This window comes from Pongo abelii, chromosome 1 (assembly GCF_028885655.2).
Source record: "Pongo abelii isolate AG06213 chromosome 1, NHGRI_mPonAbe1-v2.0_pri, whole genome shotgun sequence".
Lineage (NCBI taxonomy): Eukaryota > Metazoa > Chordata > Mammalia > Primates > Hominidae > Pongo > Pongo abelii.
In genome coordinates this window covers 53,533,495-53,556,636 of record NC_071985.2, presented here as the reverse complement: position 1 = coordinate 53,556,636, position 23,142 = coordinate 53,533,495, and the positions used below count along the sequence as shown (strand labels likewise).

General features: G+C 33.0%; 1 long non-coding RNA gene across 1 annotated transcript in view; it reads right to left on the bottom strand.

Moving 5' to 3' along the window:
• Positions 1-8,576: 8,576 nt before the first annotated feature.
• LOC112133132 (uncharacterized) overlaps positions 8,577-23,142 on the bottom strand; it is a 42,299-nt gene continuing 27,733 nt past the window's right edge. The window contains exon 4 of the long non-coding RNA XR_002914806.2: positions 8,577-9,261. This is a non-coding gene — a long non-coding RNA (uncharacterized LOC112133132). The remainder of the gene's footprint in view (positions 9,262-23,142) is intronic.

Here is a 23,142-nt window from a genome sequence, read left to right as displayed (position 1 = left end):
AATTTTTTTTTTTTTTTTTGTATTTTTAGTAGAGGTGGGGTTTCACAATGTTGGCTAGGCTGGTTTTGAGCTCCTGACCTCAAGTGATCCACCTGCCTCAGCCTCCCAAGAGATTAGTTTTGTTAAAGGCAATTTTTCCATGGATGGGTGGAGGATGATTTTGGGATGATTCAAGTGCATTACATTTATTGTGCACTTTATTTCTATTATTATTACATTTTGATATATAATGAAATAATTATACAACTCATCATACTGAAGAATCAATGGGAGCCTCAAGCTTGTTTTCCTGCGAGTAGATGGTCCCATCTGGGAGTGATGGAAGATGGTGACAGGTCATAAAGCATTAGATTCTCATAAGGAGCATGCAACCTAGACCCCTTGCATGCACAGTTCACAATTGGTTTCACACTCCAATGAGAATCTTTTTTTTTTAATTTTTTAAATTATACTTTAAGTTCTAGGGTACATGTGTACAACATGCAGGTTTGTTACATATGTATACATATGCCATGTTGGTGTGCTGCACCCATTAACTCATCATTTACATTAGGTATATCTCCTAATGCTATCCTTCCTCCCTCCCTCCACCCCACAACAGGCCCCAGTATGTGATATTTCCCTTCCTGTGTCCAAGTCTTCTCATTGTTCAATTCCCACCTGTGAGTGAGAACATGTGGTGTTTGGTTTTTTGTCCTTGCGATAGTTTGCTGAGAATGATGGTTTCCAGCTTCATCCATGTCCCTACAAAGGACATGAACTCATCATTTTTTGTGGCTGCATAGTATTCCATGGTGTATATGTGCAGAATCTAATGCCACTTCTGATCTGACGGGAGGCAGAACTTAGGCCTCTTTTCCAGTTTGAATGGTTCTGTTTCTTTCACTTGCCTGATTGCTCTGGCTAGGGCTTCTAGTACTGTGTTAAATAAAAGTGGGCATCATAGAATGAATTAGGAAGAAGCCCCTTCTCTTCAATTGTTTGGAATAGTTTGGAAAAAATTGATGTTCTTTAAAAGTTTGTAGAATTCAAGCAGTAAATCCTTTCTGTCCTGGGCTTTTCATTTTGGGAGACTTTTTATTACTGATTTAATCTTATTATTTGTTATTTCTCTGTTAGAGTTTTCTACTTCTTCCTAGTTCAATCTTGGTAGGTTATATGTGTTCAGAAATTTATTCATTTCTTATTGGTTTTTCAATTTGATGGTGCATCATTGTTTATAATAGTCTCTAATGACCTTTTGTATGTCTGTGATATCAGTTGTAATGTCTTCTTTTTCATTTCTAGTTTTATTTTTTGGAGGGTCATCTCTCTTTTACCTTAGTAAGTCTAGCTATGGTTTCTTAACTTTGTCTTTTCAAAAAACAACTTTTAATTTCATTTTTAAAATATTTTGTTTCTCTATTTCATTTTGTTCTGCTGTGATCTTTATTATTTTCCCTGCAACTAAGTTTGGGTTTGGTTTGTTCTTGCTTTTGTAGTGCCTTGAGGTGCATTCTTAGGCTGTTTATTTGAAATATTTCTACTTTTTTGATCTAGGCATTTATTCCTATAAATTTCCCTCTTAGTGCTGCTGTTGCTGTATCCCATAGAATTTGGTATAGTTTTAAAATTGATTTTTATTTGTTTCAAAATATTTTATAACTTTAAAAATTTCTTCATAGACACGTTGGTAGTTCAAGACCATGATGTTTTATTTCCACATAGTTTTACAGTTTTCAAAGTTTTTCTTGCTATTGGTTTTCAGGTTTATTCCATTGTAGTCTGAGAAAATATTTTACATAATTTCAAGTTTTAAAAATTTGTCAAGGCTTGTTTTGTGGCCCAACATACAGTCTATCCTGGAGAATGTTGCATGTGCTGATGAGAAAAATGTGTATTCTGAAGCTTTTGGATGAAATGTTCTCTAAAGGTCAGTTGGGTCCATTTGGTCTACAGTGCAGCCTAAGTCTAATTTTTAAAAATTTTCTGTCTAGATGATATGTCCACTGCTGAAAGTGAGGTGTTGAAGTCCCCAACTATTATTGTTTTGGGGTCTCTTTCCCTTTAGCTCTAATATTTGCTTTATATATTTGGGTGCTCCAGTATTGAGTGCACATGTATTTACAATTGCTATATCCCCTTGCTGAATGTATTCCTTCATCGTTATAAAATGACTACCTTTGTTTATTTTTAAGCCTTTTGACTTAAAGCCTATTTTATCTGATATAAAGATAGCTACTTCTGCATGCTTTTTGTTTCCACATGCGTGGAATATAACTTTCCATTCCTTCACTTTCAGTCTATGTGTGTCTCTACAGGTAAATGAGTCATTTGTAGCTAGCATACAGTGAGTCAAGTTGTCTTATCCATTCACCACTCTATATCTTTTAAGTGGGTATTTGAACTACTTCCAGGTGTAGGATGTCCTTACACATATCTCACAGGGCTGGTCCAGTGGTGATGAATTCCCTGTTTTTGCCTGCCTGGGAGATATTTTATTTTGTCTTTATTTTGTCTTTATTTTGGAAGAATAGCTTTGCTCAAAATAGTATTCTTGGCTGAAATATTTTTTCCCTCTTTCAGCACTTCAACTATATTATCCATTTCCTGGACTATAAGATTTATGTTCAGAAATCTGCTGTTTCTTTTATTTGTGATTTGACACTTTTGCTATTTTTAGAATTTTCTCCTTGTCTTTGACTTTTGACAGTTTAACTATTTGCCTCAGAGATGATCTTTTGGATTAAATTTATTTGGGACTCTCTGAGCCTTCTATATCTAAATGTCTATATCTCTCCCAAGGCTTGAGAATGTTTCAGCTATTTTATTATTAAAGATGTTGTCTATGCTTTACCCATCTGCTTCTAGGAATCCCAATATGCAAATATTTGTTCACTTGGTGGTGTCACGTTAGTCACATAGGCTTCTTCATTCTAATTTTTATTTTTCTTTTTTTCTAATTTATTTTAAAATATATATCTTCTAGTTCATAAATTATTTGTTTCTGTTTGATCTAGTTTATTGCTGAAGCTTTCAATTGTATTTTTATTTTATTGATTTAATTCCTCATTTCCAAGATTTCTGTTTGGTTCTTTTTTATGATATCTCGCTCACTTTTGAAATTCTCATTCAATCATGAATTGTTTTCTTGATTTCTTTGTATTATCTACCCTATGCTCCCCATTAGCTTGCTGAGTTTTCTTAAGATTATTATTTTTAATTCAGTTCTAGAAATTTTATAGATTTTCTTTACTGGGGATCTGTTCATGGGAAATTAACATGTTCCTTTGGAGGTATTATTTCTGTATTTTTCATTTTTTGTACCAATATTGATATCTATGCATCTGTTGTAACAGTCACTTCTGGCAATTTGGAAGAATGTAGATTTTTCCAAAATGTAGATTTTCCTGTAGATTTATCTGTGGTGTCTGCTACACAGGATAATTTGATTTTGGTTCTGGGTGAGCACAGTAGTGTAGTCTTTACATTATTTATTTGGCTATAATCAACATCAACAGTATCTGTGAGTTCCTCAGTAGCTTAATTTATAGTTGCGTGTGCAGGCACGCAAAAAACAATATTATTTTGCATTTTACTACAATAAAATCAGTATAAAGGAATATATAAAGGGATATATAAGTTGACATATTTTAATATATGTAAAAAGATATAAATTTGAACCAATATAGTATATTAATTGATCAGAATACTGTATAATTATATTTGTGGTCTAGTTGATCATTTTTACAATAGGACTCAATAAAACCTTTTTTTGGATATTTATTTTGCTAGGCAATTATTATTCAAAACTATTCATTGTGGTTTACGTATTTTTAGTATGAAGAGGAAGACTATAATTATAATTAAAATTTTGTTTTAGAACATGATAAGTAATCCTGTAGAGCTTCTTTATAGTCTTGGAGTTGGGACTTGAATCCATACAACATCCAAAGTGTAAATAATTTAACAATTTAATTTTAGGGTTTTACTATATGTAGTTGTTATGCTACTGAACAATTACTCTATAATATTTCTGGAATAATTTACACAAAACAACCTTTAAAAGGCTCATCAAACATGAGAATCAACTATAAATCCAGGAAATAACTCTTAATTTTAATTTACTTCACTACTATATATGTGGCACATAATTTTCTTCTTTAATAAACACCTTGTCACATAAATGAGGCAGTTTGTGGGGCATTCTAACAAGTTCAGAACACATGGGAAAGTTATTTTCTATCTCTTAATAAAGTTGTAAATTATATTTTCTTGGGAAGATTAAAGTCATATTGTAACAATTAAAATAATCATAAATATTAATGTATATTCAAATCATGTAGTTTTTCAAATTTAGCAGATAAGAGAAGGCATTCCTAAAATGCTTAATCATAAATGTAGTGTAAAAACATTGTTTATAGCAAAACATTAGCAAGTAGTCCACCAACAAAATACTAAGAAAAATATTTATTTCAATTTAAACAATATTCACATCTCAGAAACATAATCTGCATCATATTTCTGATTCTCCATAAATTATAGTCATAATTTTGTCATTCTATTTTACGTATAATATGTGAATTCCTCAATATAATTTCATAAGCCTCAAAAACACTCTCAATTCTCAGTTATGGACAAGTTCTCTTCTATTCAGACTTTTCTTTCTCTCAATCTTTCTTTTATTTCACACATTTCTTAGAGTGTCTTGAATTATCTAAATACATTAACCATTTTTCCATGCATCCTCAATGTCATCAAAGAATTTTGGTTATTTATTGGAAGCCAAACATTCTTAATTTTCTCTCTTATTGATAAGGAGTGTCTCTTTGGGGTGAATTATATCTCCTTTTCTCCTTTCTCACCCCGACACCACTCTATATGGCTAAAAAACAAAATAAAGTCCTAAAGAAAAACAAAAGCCACAATATAACAGCATAAAAGCTGATCAATTCATGTATAAAAAAATTTAGATAATGGAAACCTAATTTCTGAAAGTATGAATAATTTCCCTTAATGTAAAAAGGATCCTATAATAATATCCCAGAAAATAAAAAAAGGTTAATAGTCTTTGCTTGAACAATTCTTGCAGTGGGGAAACTTTACTTTATTAAGGAGTTCATTTTCTTGCTGGATGGCTTTGAAATTAGAAAGTTGCACCTGATATTTATTCATTTTTTTATACAGATTATGAGCAAAGTAGAAAAATAATGTAGCTGACCTCATCTGGACTCTGAACAGTGGCTGTTTTCCTGCATTTGTATACTTTGTTTTCCAGATGATGAGATAGAAAATAGCTTTGTAGGATTAATCATTCAAAATGTTCTCGTATAAAAATATCTACAGTGATTTTTTTCTTTGAAATTTTACAAAGATGATAAAAACGCTCTCTTGATAACTGAATTCATTTTCTGAAATGAGACTCTAAATGCACAATGAATTTTAAATCTCCATCTCTTCCTCATCAAGAAGTGATGAAACTCTTAGCTCCTGTGCCTGAAATGACCATCCTGGCCTGGTCTGGTCTGGGTCATACATAGTGCCCTACATAGTTTGTCAAATTCCATGTAGTCTATAAATACATTTGCCTCTTTTTAACCAAGTATGCTAACTTACTCCTTCTCCCCTTACTTAAAGTATAATATTTTATATTAAATATTTTGCATTTAAGGAAAAATCTTGTCTTCCTACAGTGTACCTGTTGACTGTGATTGTGTAGGTCTGTTCATCTATGTGAGTGTTGGATGCAGTGAAACTGAAAAAGAGATGGTTAATGGCACCAGCATTAAGCCCTTTTGCAAGGCAGATCCAATCCTGCTCTGAGTGTGAACTCCAAAGTTATAACATATCCTTTCAACTTTATCACAATGCCTGTGTAATGGTCTTCAAGTATCATTAGCTGTGAAAATTTTAATATTTGAATTTGACAGAGGCGTAGAACACCACCAGAAGCTCTGCTATTCGTGTCTTGGTTGGAAGGTATTCAGGATGGTGCAAATACAGTTTTAATTTTGAAGACTTATATTTATACATACATATATATATATCTCCCTGTATAACTTCCAACCAAGATATCAACTATCATCTTTAAGTATCTGAATATATATATCAAGTAGACATATTAAACTAAGCCTGCTAATTTTAATTAACTAACAGAGGTTCAGATGCTTATCTAAAATATAATAACGGAATAAGTGTTGTTTCTTTGCTTACTTTGATGTATTCTAAGCCCTTACTATCTTTTATCTACACATAATACAAATCAATACTTTATATATAGTTTGTAATATATCCAGATTATCAAAAATAAGACATCAAAAATTAAAACTACTACAAATGTGTAATATTTCTAAAGAAATCTTTTATTCGATTTTACTTTAAAAGATTACAGTATGGTACCAGTACCAAAACAGAGATATAGATCAATGGAACAGAACACAGCCCTCAGAAATAACGCTGCATATCTACAACTATCTGATCTTTGACAAACCTGAGAAAAACAAGAAATGGGGAAAGGATTCCCTATTTCATAAATGGTGCTGGGAAAACTGGCTAGCCATATGGAGAAAGCTGAAACTGGATCCCTTCCTTACACCTTATACAAAAACTAATTCAAGATGGATTAAAGACTTAAGCGTTAGACCTAAAACCATAAAAACCCTAGAAGAAAACCTAGGCATTACCATTCAGGACATAGGCATGGGCAAGGACTTCATGTCTAAAACACCAAAAGCAATGGCAACAAAAGCCAAAATTGACAAATGGGATCTAGTTAAACTAAAGAGCTTCTGCACAGCAAAAGAAACTACCATCAGAGTGAACAGGCAACCTACAAAATGGGAGAAAATTTTCGCAACCTACTCGTGTGACAAAGGGCTAATATCCAGAATCTACAATGAACTCAAACAAATTTACAAGAGAAAAACAAACAACCCCATCAAAAAGTGGGCGAAGGACATGAACAGACACTTCTCAAAAGAAGACATTTATGCAGCCAAAAGACACATGAAAAAGTGCTCATCGTCACTGGCCGTTAGAGAAATGCGAATCAAAACTGCAATGAGATACCACCTCACACCAGTTAGAATGGCAATCATTAAAAAGTCAGGAAACAACAGGTGCTGGAGAGGATGTGGAGAAATAGGAACAGTTTTACACTGTTGGTGGGACTGTAAACTAGTTCAACCATTGTGGAAGTCAGTGTGGTGATTCCTCAGGGATCTAGAACTAGAAATACCATTTGACCCAGCCATCCCATTACTGGATATATACCCAAAGGACTATAAATCATGCTGCTATAAAGACACATGCACACGTATGTTTATTGTGGCACTATTCACAATAGCAAAGACTTGGAACCAACCCAAATGTCCAACAATGATAGACTGAATTAAGAAAATGTGGCACATATACACCATGGAATACTATGCAGCCATAAAAAAGGACGAGTTCATGTCCTTTGTAGGGACGTGGGTGAAATTGGAAATCATCATTCTCAGTAAACTATTGCAAGGACAAAAAACCAAACACTGCATGTTCTCACTCATAGATGGGAATTGAACAATGAGAACACATGGACACAGGAAGGGGAACATCACACTTTGGGGACTGTTGTGGGGTTGGGGGAGGGGGGAGGGATAGCATTAGGAGATATACCTAATACTAAATGACGAGTTAATGGATGCAGCACACCAGCATGGCACATGTATACATATGTAACTAACCTGCACATTGTGCACATGTACCCTAAAACTTAAAGTAAAATAATAATAATTAAAAAAGAAAAAAAATTGCAATATGATAAAAATATATTAAGTGAATTGATATTTGACACAAAACTAAATTGAAATGTGTAGATTTTACATTCAACAAATGGTTTAGACATTTGATTTAGAAAACACATTTTTTTTTTTTTTTTGAGACAGAGTCTTGCTCTGTCGCCCAGGCTGAAGTGTAGTGACACAATCTTGCCTCACTGCAACCTCCACCTCCAAGTTCAAGTGATTCTCCCGCCTCAGCCTTCCCAGTAGCTGAGATTACAGGCATGCGCCACCACGCATGGCTAATTCTTGTATTTTTAGTAGAGACGGGTTTTCACCATGTTGGCCAGTCTGATCTTGAACTCCTGACCTCAAGTGATCCGCCCTCCTTGGCCTCTCAAAGTGCTGGGATTACAGGCTTGAGCCACCGTGCCCAGCCAGAAAACACATTCTTACAATGGTTTCAGATGCATGAGAGCAAACCAATAATTTACTTCTTTTTCCCAGGTTATGAGTGTTATTCTTATACTATTTGTTAATTGAAAGTATTTCCAGTGATTCTGCAAGAAATGTGAAAAATAGGGACAGGAGTTTCTGAAAATAGTAAACGGAGATTCTTTATACTGGCTCTGTCTTTGAATAAATGATATATTTAAGGATTAGGAAAGTAGAAAAATTAGCATTCAGGTATCATAGTAAAATCAGAGAAGAACTTGACTAAGTGAATAATAAACATATGGAACATGTCACCAAGGAGACCAATTAAAAATGTGATAAATCAAAAGTTCTGCCATCATTTCGAGTGCAACAGAAGTAAAAGGAATAAGACAAGAGAACACAAGTAGATGCTTTCTTTATTGACAAAGTTAAGCCATTAATTCTTTTCTTCACATAAAATATTCCAATTGATATCTCTATTGGTGTAAAATGCTTAACAGCAACCTCACCTTTACATATAATTTTAAAAATTAACAGTTTTCCCATCAGAATTCTATTTTTCAATACTCATTTTTGTATCTTTATTCTCTCATTATCTTTGCCATTCATTTTGCTGACTACAAAAATTCTGAATTTTCTTAAGCTTTGAAGATATGTATCTTCTTTTTTGGTATTATTATAATAGATGAATATGTAGCCAATTCTATTTACTGAGATAATCTTTCACACGTGGAAGATACAGGTATCTTTCTTCACTTCCTATATATCTTCACCATTTTCCCAGATACTATTTAAATAACCAAAAATGCAATGTTTGTAATTAAGGCATCCTTGGCCTTCCTCTTAAAATGCAAATTTATCCAAAGACATAATGTATACATAATCAGCTGTATCCTGTAATAAGATTTATTATATTACTTGCCAACAATACTTAGCAGAGAAACTAAAACCCAGGCCAAGTTAACTTTTGATTAGACAGAGGGTGCTGATTTTGCAGAGTGCAGAGTTTTGCTCATCTCTAAAGATGTAGTCTCTGGGCAGGCAGAGAACTAGAAGGAAAGGATATAGGCATCTGGAAACAGAACTGCATGCAAGAAAGATTAGAGATATCAGAAGGGTTGTGAAGAACAATTTTTTAAAAACTGACTTCAAAATGCAAACTCTACATTTGGAGTAGTCAATGTGTTTCACTATTTTAGTTCTATATATCATTAAATGTTTATAAATTTCTGTGAAAATAAACATGTAAGTTAGCTCATCAAAATTAAGACTGTATGACTTCATTACTGATATTTTTAAAACACTTAGTAACAAACCACAAAATGGAACTGATATCTGCTCATTCACTCGACTAATAATTACTGAACATTGACTTTGCTCAGTGAACTGTGCTTGCACATAATTCGCAATACAGTAGCAAGTATGAATAATACTTCTTTGGTACTCTACAATGGATTATTACAGATACTTTGACTAGTCTGATCTTATGGTGCTAAATGTTTTGATCTCAGGTTGCAGTACTAAAAGACAAATTTATTCATAAGGTAACAATTTAAAAGAAAAGAGAAGAAATACTGCATCAGAATGTTTTAAAGAAGTTGCATTTTAAAAACTATAAATGTACTTCATTTGGAGAGGATTCGTAACACATATACTTGGAAGAATTATGTGTCTATATGTTTTCTATTTTTCTTAATCTCTGAATGAAAAAAATATGAAGTGATACATTTGAGTATTATGTTTCTTTGAAAAGGGATGATGGTTCATTGAAATGTTTTCTAAATCATTTCATAGTTTCATATAAAATGTCAGCAGTGGATAAAATCTTTGAGTTCCTGCTTAGGTAAATTATTTTATATTATGTTTAGTTTTCTATTTAACTCTATATAAAATTGAAACAGCATTCTTCTAGAAAATAATTGTAATGCTTAGACGTTATCAAAATGTACAACAGATTGCATCACACTATAAATTATATTTTAAAAATTAGTATTTTCTGTTAATGTTAGGACTAAAATACGTCACAAACACAACAATGAAAGATAACCAGTTTGCTAAATATTGGAATACAAGCTTCTTTTGGCATATTTATATATAAACAGTGCCTAAAATAGTACCAATCACTTAATAAAGGTACTTAATAAATCTTTGTTAAGTTAGTTTAGGAACTTATGTAGGCAAAGTGACTGCTTACTTGAGCAGCCAGGTTGATGCAAATCAATAGATTTCTTAGAAACACTATGTTCAGAGTTGAATGTTAAGCAAATATGTAAATCTAAGTGGAAGCAAAAGAGAGAGGAGAAAAATGAGGCAGGGAAGACAAAGGAGGAGGCTGGAGGAGAAGAAGTCAGTAGCAGGAGAAAGAAGAGGGAGAGAGAAGTTAGAGCATTCACTATTTACATTTACCTGTAGCACCTTCGCCCTTCCTCTCAGTACCCTTAATCTCCTGGTTGGTGCATCTTTCTCCAATTGCTACCAAGGGGATCAGAGCTACTACAGAGTTCTGGGATACGTTTGAACCTGCACTGGCTTATGCTGGAAATCATCAATGCCATACATAAAATACTCATAATACTTACAAAATGTTCTAGTTAGATATTATTCTGCAATACCACCCTCAACTTTATGCTATATTGAAAATTACCTAATGAGAACATAGATAACCTTCTATTTGATAATTAAGAATGGTCATTTCACAAAATATTTCTTTATAACCACAAAACAAGCAAATGATAAAAAAAAAAAAGTCTCTTTTCCAACACCTAAGATGCCCAGCATTCCCAAGGAAAAATAAACTCTGTATTTTTATGTATTTTAAGAACTTAATGTTTTAATTTCTCATCAGGGCATTTGACCCTGCCTATTAGTCTCTTTTCTCAATTTTTCTTTTATACTTCATTAACCTCTTCAAATCCTTTATACTTCATTTCTGGTGAACATTCTGCTAATTATTGAATGATAATTTGTAATTCATGAATTTTCTCAAATTTTTATTCTCATAGAGAAATATGTGTTCTCCTCTTTAGCTCCACTCTCAGAAACAATAAAAAACATAATAACACTCTTTACTGATCTGTTAATATATTCAAAGAATTGTGCTAAAAAGAATCATCAATAATTATGTTATTTAATATCAGAAAGATACCAATATTGTCATCTTTTTTAAAAATAATGAAACTGAAGTTTCAAAAGGTTAGGTAACATTGCAGAGGTTAGTTAATATCCACGTAGTTAATATGTAGCAGAACCAGAATTTGCACGATCCTGATTGGAGATCTCTCTGTTACCTAAATTGGAAGGGAATAAATATTATTTCTTTCCATCAGATTTAATTCTCGACCTGTGCTATAGACACATCCTCCCTTCCTCCGTAATTATCCACTGGGGAAATAAATGGAACAGAGTTCGAAGAAGATAATGTGGTCAATTGTTTTATTTCTTAATTTCTCAGCTTCTTTTATTACCTCTACTAATGGCCCTTGCTCTATCACCCTTTATTTTTTAGTTATATTTAACCTGTTTTGTCTTCCACTATTTCATGCACACCCTTTACCTCCAAGTTACATACTTACATAGTTAACTTTATTTCCCTCTAGGCTTAAGCCTTTTTTGTGGGCAGATCCTCTACCATTTCTTTTTTAATTTTATCGCCTGTGTCTTGAGTATCTGCTACAATTGATATAGTTGATCAATTGTATCATAGTTGATATTCAATAAATAGGTGTTTAATGAATAAATCTCAATGTCTCTGTCATAATCAAAAAGAATCATCTTCTTCAGGTTTTTTCAAAACTACATAGTAACTCTTTTGCTTCTTCATTCAACTGGTAGTTAAAGGCTAGTGACACCCAGAGATTTTTCCTTAGTCATCTATCCTCACTCTATCTTCTTCCTTTGGAAAATTTGTTCCATATTCAACATTCAGTTTCTACTTATAATATGCTAGTTATTTCTGATGAATCTCTCTCTTCTGCTCAGGCCTCTATTTTCTGCATTTGTCTTATATATTCAACTTCCACTTATACGCGAGTGTCCCATATGCATCAGGTATAAAATTAAGCTTCTCTTCCCCCATAACATACTTGTCCTATATTCACTGCTTGTGAAAGAAACCAGTCAATACCTACTTTCTTAAGCTAGAAGCCTGTGAGTTATATAAGATAGATGTACTTTCTTGTTCACATGTAACTTCTCTACACCAAAATATAATTGACTTCCCCTTGCTTGCTATCACTGCTACCACTGTATTAAGTTGGTACTTTATCTTTTCTTTCATGTATTAATAATTTTAACTAATATTTCTCTATTTTTCTCAATGCATTATGCATGAATTTTCAAAAGTACAGTCCTGATTCTGCAGTACTCTTATTTAAAATCCTTTGCTGGTTCACCTTATTTTCAAAACAAAAATCCAAACTACTCTATGTGTTATGTACAAAACATCCTTTATAAGATATACAAGTTTTCAACTTTATTCATAGTGAAATAAATAATATAAAAACTATGTTAACCAAATCGAACAGTTTTTTATGCATGTGTGCAGTCGAATGCTATTATAGCAATGGCAAAATATGGGTTATTTCTTTTTCTCTCAATTGATATATTTATTCAACTCAGAAATTTTATTTAACTGTGAATTTCCTCATTTTTCTATTCTGTTAGTCAAAAACAACACATCTAAAATTGCAAATGAACTCTTCAATTTCAGAAATATTGTGAATATCATTTGGACAGCAGTCTCTGTTCTGGTTATCCTGTTAGAATTCCTTTTCTGGATACATGGTTTTTAACTATATTTTCTACGTACATGAAAAATAGCCAGTGTCCGGCAGATAGAAAGTGAAAAATTTTTAACCTGATGTTAAATTGATTTACCATTATTATTAGAAGTACATAGAGATAAAGAAATTTAAAATCTTATTATTTTTTGCTATGATGTTTTCTATTCCTTTTTCCCCTAAATGGCAATGTTGTTGAGTAATTCATTTAAGGATATCAAGATTGTTAAACCCTGTAAGTTTTAATTTTCTAACCTGGTTGTTCTAAGATTAGCTATATGTAACTTATTACTTGAATTTAGGGCACAATGTTCACTTTTCAGACTGTAGCAGCACAGTTTTTATTTCTGACTTGTAATTTTGATATTAAACTTTATACCTCTAAAAATAATAAATAAATACTACACTTTAATGAAAAACCTGTCTTCAATGAAAATCTAGTTTCTAGTCTCCTGATTAGTCAACCTGAAAAAAAAAGCAACTTTTGCAAATGTTCTTTGCTCTAAAATACTTGACATTTTCTATTCCTATTATTCTCTATTTTTTGTGTATTGTTCTTCCTACACTTTTTGGGTATTTTTTTCTGGCAATTGTTTGCAATTCTGGATTATTTTTATTCAAGATTTGATTTAGCTGGCATTTGTTGAAATTCTGCCAAATAACATGTTAGTCATAAAGGGTAAGCACATGAAATAAGCACAGACTCTATCCTTCATTATTCACACACAAAAAAATTGAGAAATTCAGCATTTATTGAGCTCCTACTGTTTGCCATACTGCCTCTGATATTTATGACAGGCATAACCTCTCAGGCTGAAACGACAACCCTTAAGAGAATGTGTTATCACCTATTATTTACAAATAGGAAGAGCTCTAAACATTAGATGTAAGTCTTAAATAGTTGGGCCAAGATTTAAATGTATGAGGATGTAATAGTATGCACACTATGTCTAGTAAGCACCATGGTGCTTCAAAAATTATTTTTATAGTATCAATATCTGCTCAATCTTATAAATGTCTTCAATGCAAATTTTAGCTTTAGTTTTAATTGAGTATCACAGAATTCTGGATATTTTCAAGTATGTCTTCCTAATATGACCCAAACATGGTCTCTGTTGCTTTTTAAATACCTTTGACATAAACTAAATTGAAGAATTTGTCTTTCTTGACATCAATTCATCACACTCTGGATTGATGTAGCTTTACATTGTCTTTGAAAGATAGTATTAATACTCTGTATCTTCTGAGAGTTTTGTGGGACTATTTTTTTTTAAACAAAGTTGTTTTGGTTATTCCAGGCCCTTTGTATTTTCACATGAATGTTAAAATCACTTAGTTAATCCCTACTAAAACTTTTGTGGAAGTTTCCATTGGGATCATATTGAACCTATAGACTAATTTAGGGAGAATTGACATTTCAATGATTAATATGTCTTCTGACTCATGAATACAGTATATGTCTTTATGTCTATGTTTCTTTAATTATTTTGGCAATTTTTTATAGTTTCCAGCATACAGATATTTCACAACTTTTTTTCAGATTTACCTCTATGTATTTATCACTTGTTGATGATATTGTAAATGGTATTTTAAAATTTCAGTTTCTCATTTTCATTACTAATATATAGGAATGTAATTGATTATTTACATTGATGTATATTCTTTCATATATGCACTACCACTGTTCTATTAGATTTTAAGTAGATTCCAGTAAACATTTTTAAAAGACCATTATGCCTTGTGTGGATAAAAACAGTTTACTTCTTCCTTTCCAGTTTGGACAGTTTTTGGTTCATTTTTCTGCTTTATTGCACTGTTTGAGCCTCCAGTAAAATGTTTAATAGAAATGGTGAGAGCAGACATCCTTGTTTTGTTCCTGATTTAGGGAGAAAGCATTCAGTCTTCCACCACTAAATATCATGAGCTATTTAGGTCTCCATAGATGGTATTTATCAGGTTGAGGAAGTTCCTTTCTATGCCTAGTTGGCTGAAAACTTTTATTAGGAATTCTAGATTTTGTCAAATGACTTTTTCCATCGCTATTGAGATGATGTTTTTCTAAATAATTTAATATGGTGAACTACATTGCATTTTTTGCATTCCTAAGTAAAACCCACTTTGGCACCACGTATTATTCATTTTGCATAGTGATGTATTCTGTTTTTGTTTTAGATTTTTGTAACTTTCATCAGGTGGTACTTTGGTCTGTAGTTTTCTTGAAGTGTTTCTGTCTAGGTTTTGGTGTCAGGTTAATTCCGTACACATGATTCACTTGGAAAGTATTCCTTTCCACTTTTCTGGAAGTTTGTTTAGTACTTGTATTATTTTCCTCTCAAATATATTGTAGAAATCACTGGTGATGTAATCTGGACTTAGAATTTTATTTGTAGCAAGATTTGTTACTACAAATGTAATTCCTTTATATATAGAACTCTACAATTTATTTCTTCTTGGGTAAGCTTTGGTAGTTGGTGTCTTTCAAAAAACTGGTACATTTCATATAAACTGTTAAATACAGTGGTATAAAGTTGTTCATAACATTCTCCTAATATTCTTTTTTTTTAGATTCACATATTTTTAATATTTTCTCCATTTTTGTGGCCACTTAATAGCTTGTGCACTGTCACTTGCTTGTGTTCTTTTTTTTATTATTATACTTTAAGTTTTAGGGTACATGTGCACAATGTGCAGGTTAGTTAAACTGTACTAATTTCACTTTTTGCTTAGAAACTATACTAATATCACTTTTCCTAATTAATCTGGTTAAAGGTTTAAAATCAATTTTATTAATTATTCTCAAAAACAAACTACTGATTTTGATTTTGACCTTTCTTCTTTTTTATTATAGGAATTCAGTGGTATAAAATTTTTCCTATGTACTGCTTTTGCAATATACAATGTATATTTTCAAATGTAATTTTTTCCTTTTCGTTTAGGTCAAAATACTTGTAATTTTCTTTTGGTTTTCTCACTGGCTCATCAGTTATTTAGAAGTGATTGTTTATTTTGAAACTACTTAGGAGTTTCTCAGAAATCTTTCTGTCTTTAATATCAAATTTTATTCCACTGTGGCCAGAAAATATACTTTGTAGACTTGAATCATTTTGGATTTACTAAAAGTTGTTAGTTGTTATAATTGATTTATTAAAAGTTGTTAGAATATGATCAATCTTTGTAAAAGTATTACATGCAGAAACTCTTCCAGAAAATTGACAAAGTATGAATGCTTCCCAAACAATCCCATGTGTTCAACATCAGAAGAACATGTATTCTGCTTTTATTGGGTAGACTACTCTATACATTAAATTAGATCAGGTAGGTTGACCTAATTTCAAATCATCTATATTTTTCAAGTCAACTACTGTATACCTGGGGTGATTTTCTGTCTATTTATTCTATCAACTCTTTTATACAAAGTGGTATTAAAGTCTCCAGCTATCATTATTAATTTGTCTATCTTTTCTTAAAATTCTATTAGACTTTATGTATTCTGAAGTTCTGTTACTTTGAAACTGTTTTTAAATACATAAACACCTAACCTTTTAATGCTTTCCAGATGAATATGTGCCTTTATTATTATGAGATGGACCACTTGACCCCTAGCCATATTCTTTGCTCTGAACTCTAATATTTAAAAAAGAATCTTTAGCTTTCTTTTGGTAGTATGAGAGACTTAGCCTGGTATACATTTTAAAAATATTTATATCTTTAGATTTAAAGTATTTTTCTTAAAGGTGGTGTTTATTGTTTTTTAATGCTACTCTCCTCCTTAATTTTTCTATTTGTACATTTTGACTTTTCAGACCATTTACATAAAATGTGAGTATGGAAATTTTTAGGTTTAAAACTATCAGTTTGCTGTACACTTTGTATTCTCCCATCTATTCTTTATTCTATTTCTTTCAATTATTTTCTATTTATTTTCTATTTCTCTGCCTTTTGGATTTATTTAATTTTACGATTCCATTTTACCTTCTTTGTTGACATGTTAGCTACGACTCTTTATTTTGATAGAATACATCTTTAACTTATTACTCTTTATCTTCAAATGATGTTATATTACTTCACTTATAGTATGAGCACAGTAATTATTGGACTTCCCTTTTATCCTCAGCTGGGACTTGTGTGTTATTGTTACAACATCTACTTACTTCAAACACTTCACTTTCAATTTTGTTGCTATTATCTATATTTAAATAGTCAACTATATTTTAAATGAATTTAAATAAAAAATATATATATATATTTTCTCCACATATTCACATTTACATTTCCAGTACTTTCATTTCTTTGTACAGCTGGTGAATTTGAAGTTTTCTTTAAGTAATAGGAGTTACAGGTCACATATGGTCTCTGTTTTAGATTCTTTTTTTTTTTCCTTTATCATCCTTTAAAAGTATAAAAACCAGGCTATCTCATGGCTACACAAAAGAGGATACTGGGCAGATTGTGATACATGGTTTGCCAATCCCTGGCATAGATGTGTGTTTATATCAAATATCACTTTTTCTTCCGCCTGAAAAATATAGTTTAACATTTAGGTGGTGAGAGTATGCTGGTGATTAATTATTTCAACTTTTCATTGCCTTAAACTGTATTTATTATTCCCTTTTTAAACTCACTTTTTTTTTTTTTTTGAAGGATGTTTTCACTGGCTATACCATTCTACGTTGACAGTTTCTTTTTCTGCAGCACTCTAGATCTTTAAATATTTGTATCTACTCTCTTCTTGTTTGCATTGTTTCAAATGAAATATCTGATATAATCTTAATTTTTTCCTCTGTACATAACATGTTTCTTTCCTTTGGATTTTTTTTAAAAAATATCTCATCACTAGTTTTGAAATATTTGGTTATACTGTATTTTGGTATAGTAGTCTTTCATTGGGATTTACTGAGCTTCTCAGATCAGCAGGTATATAATTTTCACCAAATTTGAAAGCTTTTGACCATTACTTTGTCAATTTTTTTTGCACTCCACTTTTTTAGGGACTCCAATTGTAGGTTTATTAGGTAACTTGAAGTCGTACCACAGCTCACTGATGCTGTTTATTTTCTTCTCCTCCTTAATGTCTCTCTCTGTAAAATTATAGATGATTCATGTTGCTATGCCTTCAAGTTTATTATTTTTTTCAATTTCTACGTAGTCATTAACCTATCAAGTTATTTTTCAAATTTGACATTGTAGTTTTTTTCTTTAACAGTTCCATTTGAATCTTTTTAAAATATCTTTTCTCTCTCCACTAACTTTTTAAATGCATGGAAAATAGTTTGGTTAATTTTTTTCCTCTCCTCATTATAGGTCACATTTTCCTGTTTCTTTGCATGCCTGCTAATTTTTTCATTGGATTCAAACATTTAAATTTTACTTTTAGGGATGCTGGAAATTTTTGTGTTTCTATAAATATTCTTAAGCTTTGTTTTGTGGTGCAGTTAACTACTTGGAAAGAGTTTTATCCTTTTTTGTCTTGCGTTTGAGGTTTGCTAGGTGGTTCTGGAGCAGTCTTCATTGTAGGGCTAATTATTCTTCACTGCTAAAGCATTATTTTTCTGTATACTCTACCCAGTGCCCTGTCAATTTTCTTATTTTCCATCTTGTTTAGTGGGAACAGACACTACTCCACATTTTATATGAGTGCTGGGTATTCTTCTTCTAATCTTTCGTGTTCTTCTCCTGGCCTTGGGTAGTTTCCTCCTACATATTGCTAATCAAGACTCATGGAATATTTAAGGGCAATCCTCTATAGATCCCCAGAATTCTATTTCTGGGCATCTCTTTACTCTATGGTACTCTGTCCTAAAAATTCTAGTTTCTTTGTCATTACTCAACCCTTAGCTTCATCTCTTTAACTTAAGTATTCCATAGTCGCCATCTGGTTCTCTCTATATATACCAAGATCTGGAAAATCTCTCAAGGCAATACACTGGAGTAATTCTAGGACTTGCCTTATTATTTCTCATCTTTCAGGAATCAGTGTTATCTATTCCTGATAGTAACTCTCTAAGATCACCATTTTATATATTTGGTTAGTTTTTATGTATTCCTGTAGGAGGGTAAATCTGATCCTTGTTAATCCATCTTGGTCAAAAGCATAAGTGCCCTTCAGCTGTTTTCAATCTATTCAACAATATGGTCAGAATGGAATTAAATATGGCTATAGGGACCTGGAATTCAAGTAAATAGAAAAGTAACATTTTAATTCTCTCTTGTTAACTATTTTAGCTACAGATTTACACCAATTTGGACCTTATTTCTCAAGTTAAAGCATTCTAATTGTAATTTGCTTTGATTAAGAAGGATAATAATAATGGACATGATAAGTTTCAATTAACCTGATTATTTATTTGAATTCCTTCCAAAGGCTTAAGACCATTTCCTAGTAGTCTTGAGCCTTTGGAAGGAATTCGGATAAATAATCTGGCTTTGAGTTGCCCAGATCTTGCAGACTAAGTTCTCCCTTCTGGATTTTTGGGTTAAAACACTTTGCATATATAACTGAGCACTTTGTAATAAAAAAAAATACAATTAATGATTTGCAGATCTCTTTTTCTATTTCCCTATGGCCTCAGTATAGTGAGTTTAAGGGACTTGGAGCCTGATCAGGGAAAAAGATATAATCACCATGTGGCAGGAACACACAATGAGGTTTATTTGGGTAAGAATTTGACAGGTTTGCATGCATGGGAAGACCATCATAGCATATGACCATCCAGAGGCTATGACACACAGAAGGAGAAGAAGGCAAAGGAACTCACATGGGATAGGGTACGAGTTAGGCGGATTGTGTGTCTAGGTGACATCAGGCAGCAACACAGCAGCGGGTCTCTGGGTCAGAGAGCACCAAAGGGCAGCAGCAGCTGGGGCTCCTTCTTAGCTACAGGGTTTATTTTATCAATGGCTAGTGGACGTTAAATGCAGTTTTGTATGGTATACATAGAAGATAGCCTAAGTTGCTTTTTATAATCTGCTTTTTGGAGCTATGTGTAAAACCACTGTGTACAATTTTGGGTTTGATGCTGGAGGCCTTCTGAGCTAATTGGCCCCAGCTTGCCACAAAGAAGTAAATAACAGAGGGTCAATAACACAGAGGGTATCCTTATCTCATGTATATAACAATCCATTCCTTGGTCTCGTATTGTTTTACAATCTAATACTTGCATTTAGAGCCAGTGATGAAATATCTTTAAGACTCAGACTCTTAAAAGGATGTGAATTAGGATTTCAGAGGGCATTTGCAGCTTGTCTGACCATGTACTAAGGAAAAGCAAAGCAAACAGCCGCCCAGAAAAGACTTTAATTTGCTCAATCTGTTTGGGCAGTCCAGTGCTATTATGGCCCCTTTGCTCCATGTTCCTACCTATCCACATACCACAAGATGTTTAACTGGAGTACAGACCCCTTGTTTGGTAGCAAATAAAAAATATAGGACTATGGAATTATCTAACATAACGGCCACTAATGTATGGTAAGATTCAAACAAGTGTTTTAGTCCTTGGGCCATTTGTTTAATTTGTGTGGCTAACTCCTTAGACATGGATAACTGTGTTTCTTTAATTGTGTTTGGTATGTTGTACATACACTATTCTTACTGTCCCAGAAATATGTGATCCTAAAGTGGTTAGCACTTTAAAGACTATTAGGAAAACTCATTTGCAGCATTGGAGAGTTGTGGCTAGTGTGGTTTATAGAGGCAAGAACTTTGGAAGGAGGGGGCGTGGTGGGCTTCCACTGCTGAGTAAAAATCTACTGGAATTTTGATCCAAATCAAAGTGCAGGAAATATCGTCCAGGGTCTGAGGAGGAAAAGCCATTTGGTTCCCTTACAGGCCCACAATACTTCTTCTATTCTGTGTCTCTATGAAGGCAAGTTTTTGTAGTTTGGTGCAATTGCAGACAGTGTTGATAAAGGTTAGGGTAAAATAAGCATGTATGATATGAGCACTCGAGTCTACTAAATTGGTTATGGGCTCAATTTATTATTGTCCAGATATCTGCATGATATCAGTCTCTGTATATTATTGTTGGATGTGGACAGTTATTGGAATAGGCTCATTATGATAAATGAGGTTTGCAGGGGAACCTGGACAGGGGAGAGTATTATTCTGTGTTACATAAAATCAGGCTGGCAGAAGCAACCCCAGCATGTGGTTAAATTTGCCATAGTACATGTTTCTAGGTCAACGACTATGTGCAGGTTTGGTGTGGTGGGCAATTGCATGTCCTTCCTTGTTCAGACTGGTATATATTGGTGCTTGAGTTGCCTGCCAACTGCCATTAGTAAATGCCATAAGCCATAAGCATGGGAGAAGCCTTGCAGGTGCTCCTGGTTATTTGAACAGTCAACATTATACATTAATATTGCTTGGTATTTTCACTTACTCTATTATTTTATAGGAACATGTATCATAAAAAGAAATATGAGCCTTAAAACAGGGCCTATTCAGAGAACTTGGATGACAATGGCCCTCCAAGAGGTTAAAAATACTCCCCATAGTCCAAGTAATATTAAGTTCACCCTTTTATGGCATAAGTACATCATATTTAAATTCACTGCCAATGAGGAGACCACCTGTAGAGACACTGAGACCTCTGCTGGTATATACACCCACAGTAGACACAACCACAATTGCTAGTTTGCACAGAAAGATGCAAACCAATTAGCATGGAAGCCCTGGCATTACTGCCGACAACAAAGGAATATCGCTGGGTAATTTCATCTTTTTCTTGTCTGTTGTAGAAAATTCAACATGTAGAAATTCAACATGATGTAGAAGTAATTGCCCCACCGCCCCAGACCAGGTAATGCCATTTGGTCGATACCAAGCGTAAAATCAGATCTCTTGCTTCTTGCTGAATATGACCTCCATCTTTAACCTCTACTATGTCATTCTTCCTCCTTATCTGAAAAGTTTTTACCTTTGCTAGTGGTAACTACACATCCACTGGAGAATCATGTTAGTCTTGGTAATTTACACCCTACCACTGACAAGATATGGCTGAAAACAGCATGCAATGTGTACACCAAGGGGAGGAAAATAACATGAGTCAGTCTGGGGACATTGGAACCATACTGTTGACTATTTGGGTAGATCAGTCTTAGTAACATCACCACAAACATCAACACTTAGGCTAGCATTCCTCCTCCTATTCTACCACCACTAGCAACACTCATTCCAGCTAAACCAGACTCTTGGATATCACTTGTGACTCAATGACACCTTCTAAGTCCTATCAGCCAACGTTTACTTCAAACCAACAAAATAAAACACACTTTATTAACTAGTGCTATCAAACAAACAGAACAATGAATCATTATCTATCAAGTCTCATTTATGGAATGTCCAGAAATTGTGTTCACCCAATATTACAATAAAAATGCTCACACTTGCTACAATCAATCAAAATGCTGTAATTCATAGACAATACCAACAAATACTACAGGATTAAAGCAATAACATTATAGCTCTTACTAATCCCTGGGATAATAATAAAAGTAACTCTTGCCAAAAATATACACCCCTTGCTATATACTAAATGTTTGTGACCTCTCTAAAATTTACATGTTGAAATGTTAACCCCTACTGTGATGGTATTGGGAAATGGCACCTACAGTAGATGATTATGTTAGAAGGCCAGAACCTTCACAGACAGGATTAGTGTCCTTATAAAGAGAAGTCAGAGAGCTCTCTTGCCCCTTTTGCCACATGAGGACACTGTGAGAAGTTGTCAGTTGGCAACCTGGAAGAGGACCTCACCAGAACCCGGCAATACCAGCATCCTGATCTCAGACTTCGTAACCTTCAGAACTGTGAGAGATAGATTTCTGTTGCTTATAAGCAGTGCATGGATTTTTTTTTTTATAGCAGCTAGAGCTGACTAAGACACCCTTACAACTCTTCGTCTCTTTTCCTGTGACAGTTATGTGCCGCATAAGGACTTTTGATAAATGACAGACCACATATTCGATGGTTGTCCCATAAGATTAAAATAATAAATTTTATTGTACCTTTTCTATGTTTATATATGCTTAGATAAACAAATACACATGGCTAATTACTGAAATTTGCATTAGATTTGAATGTATTAAAGTAATTGCCCTGATCCTTCACTTCTGGGCACACAGAGTTTAATTATGGACTTATTCTGCATTTCAAATACTTGGCACCAACAAGATAGAGAACTAAGAAA